The sequence below is a fragment of the Brassica napus genome, unplaced genomic scaffold (assembly GCF_020379485.1).
Source record: "Brassica napus cultivar Da-Ae unplaced genomic scaffold, Da-Ae ScsIHWf_1960;HRSCAF=2608, whole genome shotgun sequence".
NCBI classification, from domain to species: domain Eukaryota; kingdom Viridiplantae; phylum Streptophyta; class Magnoliopsida; order Brassicales; family Brassicaceae; genus Brassica; species Brassica napus.
In genome coordinates, this window is record NW_026015375.1 from 40,590 (window position 1) to 46,048 (window position 5,459).

A 5,459-nucleotide genomic window follows, 5' to 3' on the forward strand; every position below is an offset into this window, starting at 1 on the left:
GGGTACGTACTTTTGACGCAAAGTAGTACGATGTGAAGTGAGAAACTTCTTCCGTCAAACTTCCAGCAATTATAGAACCTTCAACTTTGGCGAGGTTCTTTGCTTTTCCCTTCAAATATTTCATGGCTCGCTCATACTGATACATCCATCCGTAATGTACAGGTCCACGAAGCAATGCCTCATATGGGAGGTGGACAGCTAGATGCTCCATGACGTCAAAAAATCCGGGAGGAAATATCTTCTCCAAGTTGCACAATAAGATGGGAATGTTCTCCTGAAGCTGTTCCACAACTTCTTCTTTAAGAGTGCGTGTGCTCAGATCCCTGAAAAATGCTCCAATGCCTTTTATATTCAAAAAAAAATTAAACACATTGTTAGTCATATATTATTTTGTAAATTATTGTGATATAATACACTACGTACCTGCAAGTGCTTCATGTACGTTTGTTGGAAGTAGCTCCGCAAATGCAAAGGGCAGTAGTCGTTGCATAAAGACATGACAATCATGACTCTTCATCCCGGAGAACTTTTGACCCTTTTCAACACATCTAGAGAGATTCGAAACATACCCATCGGGGAACTTCACTTCTGATGCCACCCAGTTGAACAACACCGACTTTTTTTCTGAAGATAATCTGAATATCGGAACGGGAACTTGTCCATTGCTTTTAATATGTAACTCGCTTCTTGAGCAAATATCCGGCAAGTCCAACCTCGATTTTATGTTGTCTTTTGTCTTCCCTGGGACATTCAATATTGTATTCATGATGTTCTCAAAGAAATTCTTCTCTATATGCATCACATCGAGGTTGTGGCGCAGAAGAAGATCCTTCCAATATGGCAACTCCCAAAATATACTCTTCTTGTGCCAGTTGTGATGAACACCGTAAGAATCTGGCATATTACGAGGGACATGCCAATTACCACCCCAACGAACTGTTTCGTTAGCTCCGTAGTAGTCGATTTGCGCTTCAATTTGTTCTCCAGTTAGATATGGAGGAGGAGTGTCTCTCACAACCCTTTTGTGCCTAAACAAATTCTTGTTTCTTCGGTAAGGATGGCCAATGGGAAGAAATCGACGGTGACAATCAAACCAACTTGTCTTCCTACCATTCTTCAGTTGAAACGCATCTGTCGTTCCATTACAATATGGACAAGCTAATCTCCCATGTGTAGTCCATCCAGACAACATCCCATAGGCAGGAAATCACTTATGGTCCACAAAAGCATCGCTCGCATCGTAAAATTCGTCTTCGTTGAACAGTCATACGTCCTCACCCCTGTTGACCACAAATCCTTCAACTCTTTTATCAGTGGTTGTAGGAAAACATCCAGGGACCTTTTTGGATGGTTCGGACCAGGTATTAATATGGTCAAGAATAGTAACTCCCGTTGCATGCACATCTCCGGTGGCAGGTTGTATGGAGTAAGAAAGACTGGCCACAATGAATATTGTCTCCCTGACATTCCGAACGGACTAAATCCATCTGTGCATAATCCGAGATACACATTCCGGATATTGCTAGCGAAATCTGGATGTACTTTGTTGAAATGTTTCCAGGCTCTTGCATCTGATGGATGAGTCATCTCACCATCCGTCTGAGTATGCTCGGCATGCCATCTCATCTTTCCAGCAGTCTGCTCTGATTGATACAATCTTTTCAATCTGTCTGTAATTGGTAGGTACCACATCCTTTGGTACGGTACCCTATTACGTCCCCGTCCTTGCGGCTTGAATCGTGGCTTCTTGCAGAATCGACATTCTTCTAGCTTCTCATCATCTCCCCAATAGATCATGCAGTTGTCGATGCAAACATCTATCATCTCCGAAGGCAACCCAAGACTATAAACCAGTTTCTGAATCTCATAATAAGAATCAGCAGACACATTGTCTTCCGGCAAATACTCTTTAAACAAGTCCGCCCATTCGTTCATGCAACTTTCAGGTAGATTGTGATCAGTTTTAATATTCATCATTCTAGCAGCTAACGACAATTTAGAGAGACCTTCTCTACAACCACTGTAAAGTGGTTGATTCGCCGCGTTTAACATTTCGTAAAACTTTTTTGCATCTATATTAGGTTCTTCATCTTCATCATGAGCTACGAATGCATCAGCTACCATATCATGAACCCTATCATAATCTACCATCTCCTCCTGATGGTAACTATGTTCATTATGCAAATGATGATCAACCGGTTCTTTTTCCTGAAAATTGCTATTACTACTACTAGCTTCGTCTGATCATAATTAAAACCTTCTCCATGTTGAAACCAGATATAGTAATTTGGCGTGAAACCTCTATTTATTAAATGCTTCCAAACATTTTCACGGTTTGCCAGTTTCGAATTGTTGCATTTCCGACAAGGACAGAACATCTTACCACTTTCTTGGGCGAGCGGTGTTGAATCTGCTTGATGCATAAATGTCTCCAGGCCCGCAAGGTATTCTTTCGTCACTCTCCCGTTAGCATCTCTATGCATATACATCCACTTCCGCAACTCGTAAATAGTCCCGGAGCCAGCCATTTTTTTTCACGTTTTTTGTTGTTGGTGTGTTTAAAATGATGTTCAAACATCCATATTTATAGGAAATTCGAATCTGGTAGTTGTAATTTCCTATGAATTTACGACGAAAATTAATTAGGTGGCCAAAAAAAAAAGTGTAACACCTACAAAGTTGGTGGATTCAAAAATTTCCTCGCTAAATACACGTAAACTATTTCCTCGTAAATACCACGCAAAGTTTACGTCGTATTTACGAGGAAATAGTTTTTCCTCGTAAAATACTCGTAAAATTACATCCACTTTACGACGAAACACTTTGTCGTTACGTTACGAGGAAATAACGATGACTTTAGTTTTTCACGTAAATTCTCGTAAACTCGACGTAAATTTACGAGAATTTTTTCCTCGTTAAATTCGTCGTTAAGCATGTGTTTTCTTGTAGTGAAGATCCATTCGGGTATTTTTAATTCGGACGCGTACGGATCGGATTTTTCGGTTCGGATTTCGGATTATAGATTTATCCCGACAAGACGAATTGGCAGAATGGGTCAAGAACGAAATCAAGCGGACCTAGCCTACTAATTGTTCTCATTCTCTTGGTGCACTCTTAGCTTTTACATCTCGCTCATCTTGCCGTGAAGTGATATCCTTTATCAGTGAAATATGGTTTCGTATTTGAGATAAAAAGAAAATAGTAGCTCAGTAAGAGTACACCAAACAAATTATCTTAATCTTTCCTTATAGTAGTTAGCAAATAGCCCTTATTATTTGTTACAAAAGGCCCTTAATGGTCACATAGAATAGCCATGAATAGAAAGCCCATAAATAACTTGTAAAAAAACTGTATAATAGCCGCCCAAGTGATAAAAGCGGTTGTGAGTGATTAGCAGCCAAGTGCATGTCAAGCATGGGTCCCACTTAAGTCTCCCACACCTCCACACTTACAAATATTATAATTAAATTTAAAAAATCTCATTATCACACACACATACCCAAAAAATTTCTCCTCTTTCTCTCTCTCTCTGTCTCAAAGTTAGTAGTATCTTTAGCTTTGTGTCTTCTGCCTTTTCTTTTGGTTGGTTCTCTGTGTGTTTCGTCAGTGTTAAGTCTGGAACCAGAGATGGTGACGTCAGATGATTGGACGAAGTCAGCGATGAGAGATGGAGAAGTGGTGGCTGAGCTTCTTGTTAAGCTCAAGAAAGCCAAAGTGAGACCTGTTCTGTTCTCGTGTCCTACGCTCCGGTGGGGAACCGGCAGCCACGGTCGAGAAAAGAAGTTGAATCAGCGAGATGTAGCCCGAGTACACCGCTCTTGGAGCGCTTCTTCTTCTCCATCTGCTTACCTCGACGGTCACGAGGCCACCATTGGCTCATCACCCGTCGGATCTAGATCCAAGGTTCGTCCTTATCTTCCTCTTTCAAACTCTATCGTCTATGTTTGTTTGAATACCATCAAGATATTCATCTTCACAACAAACAACATATCTCGTTTCATTGCTTCTCTCCTGCTTTGTTCCCCGACAAAACTAGAAGTGTTTGACATGGAGAGGGTATTCTTGTCATTTCGTAGGGCTGCTCAAAAGAATAGCATGATACGTCACCGTTTCTGTTTGTGTTTCGTTCCTTGTCGTTCGAGTAATGTCATCGCATAGGCAATAATCCGGCATAATTACTTGGATCATCTTTAATAAACTTTAGTTAGCTATATTTTCCTTAATAATAAATAATAATCTGGATCGGCTAATACTTAACTGTTGTTTGTGATGGGCCGGCCTATGAGTTATCTCTAGTTTGTAAACAGTGGACCACCGCTATGAGTTCTAAGACAAGTCAAATGAATTAGTTTGGATTCTAGGGAGAGTTTATGGATTAGATATGTGAAGTGTGTGTTTGGAAAGGAGAGTTAGGTTATCAACCTCAATGACAAGACGCGTTCATATTGTTATCGTTATCATCACATTCACATGGGACCATTTTTCACAAACATTTAATTAGAGTGGGGACTTTGTCATCCTGTGTTTCTTGTGACTCAACTTCCCCCCATTTATTATCAAACGATTCTTGTTTATTATCGCAGGTTCTTGTAACCGCAGACTGGATTTTGATGTCAAAAGATTGCAGAACAAAAAGGTTCCCAGTTCTTGAATTCTTGACCATTCCTCTATGTGATTAAGATCTTCTCTTTATGAATGTGTTTTCTTTTATGAGCAGGACATTGCATTGCTCAGCGAACGAGGAGACATCAAGAACAAGAACTTAAAGAGAATGAAGTTGAACACACAAATTTTCTACGTCTCTCTCAGAATGTAATTTGGTAGAGAATGAGGATGGCAGTTTCCTGCTACCTGACTTGAATTTAATGCCATGTGAGGAAGCAACACTATATGATTATAAGTATTGTAAGGTGAAGGATACTCACTTAAACCATTAGAAACTGGTTTTATCAGAGTGGACTCATCTGATCATCTTTGGCTCAGCTTCAGAAAAAGAGTCTGCCTCGCAGGAGCTCAAGAAAAAATGGAAAAAGATCTGCGTATTCGTCCATATATCACAGATAAAGATCATAAGCAGATGTGTAGGATAAAGAAAAACAAATATTTTTTTGGTTTCTTTTGTAGTGTCATTTTGTAATGTTTGTCTATATTAGCACAAGGAGGAGTCATTTTGTAATGTTCTTTGATGGCTCCTCGCTTATAAAATCCAAACAAACGAGCAACATTGAATTTAAATGTCACTTTCGACAACCATTATCATTTGGTCTTGCTCAAAGCTCCTTTAATAGCCTTGAACACATCTATGAATAATCCAAAAATATATGTTCCCTATGTCTCATCTCTATTTTATTTGACCCATAAAAGAAAGCAAATGCCCCTGGGCTGAACGACCACTTGATATACCTAAGAGTGCAACAAAGCCCAAATCAATGTAAGAAGATGTGTGTTATCGTAGAAAA

At 39.7% G+C, this 5,459-nt stretch overlaps 1 long non-coding RNA gene across 1 annotated transcript; it reads left to right on the plus strand.

Annotated features, from left to right (window-relative positions):
* Positions 1 to 4,146: 4,146 nt before the first annotated feature.
* LOC125599695 lies at positions 4,147 to 5,258 on the plus strand. The gene is made up of 2 exons (XR_007333411.1): positions 4,147 to 4,636; positions 4,718 to 5,258. It is a non-coding gene; the product is annotated as an uncharacterized LOC125599695 (long non-coding RNA).
* Positions 5,259 to 5,459: the final 201 nt, after the last annotated feature.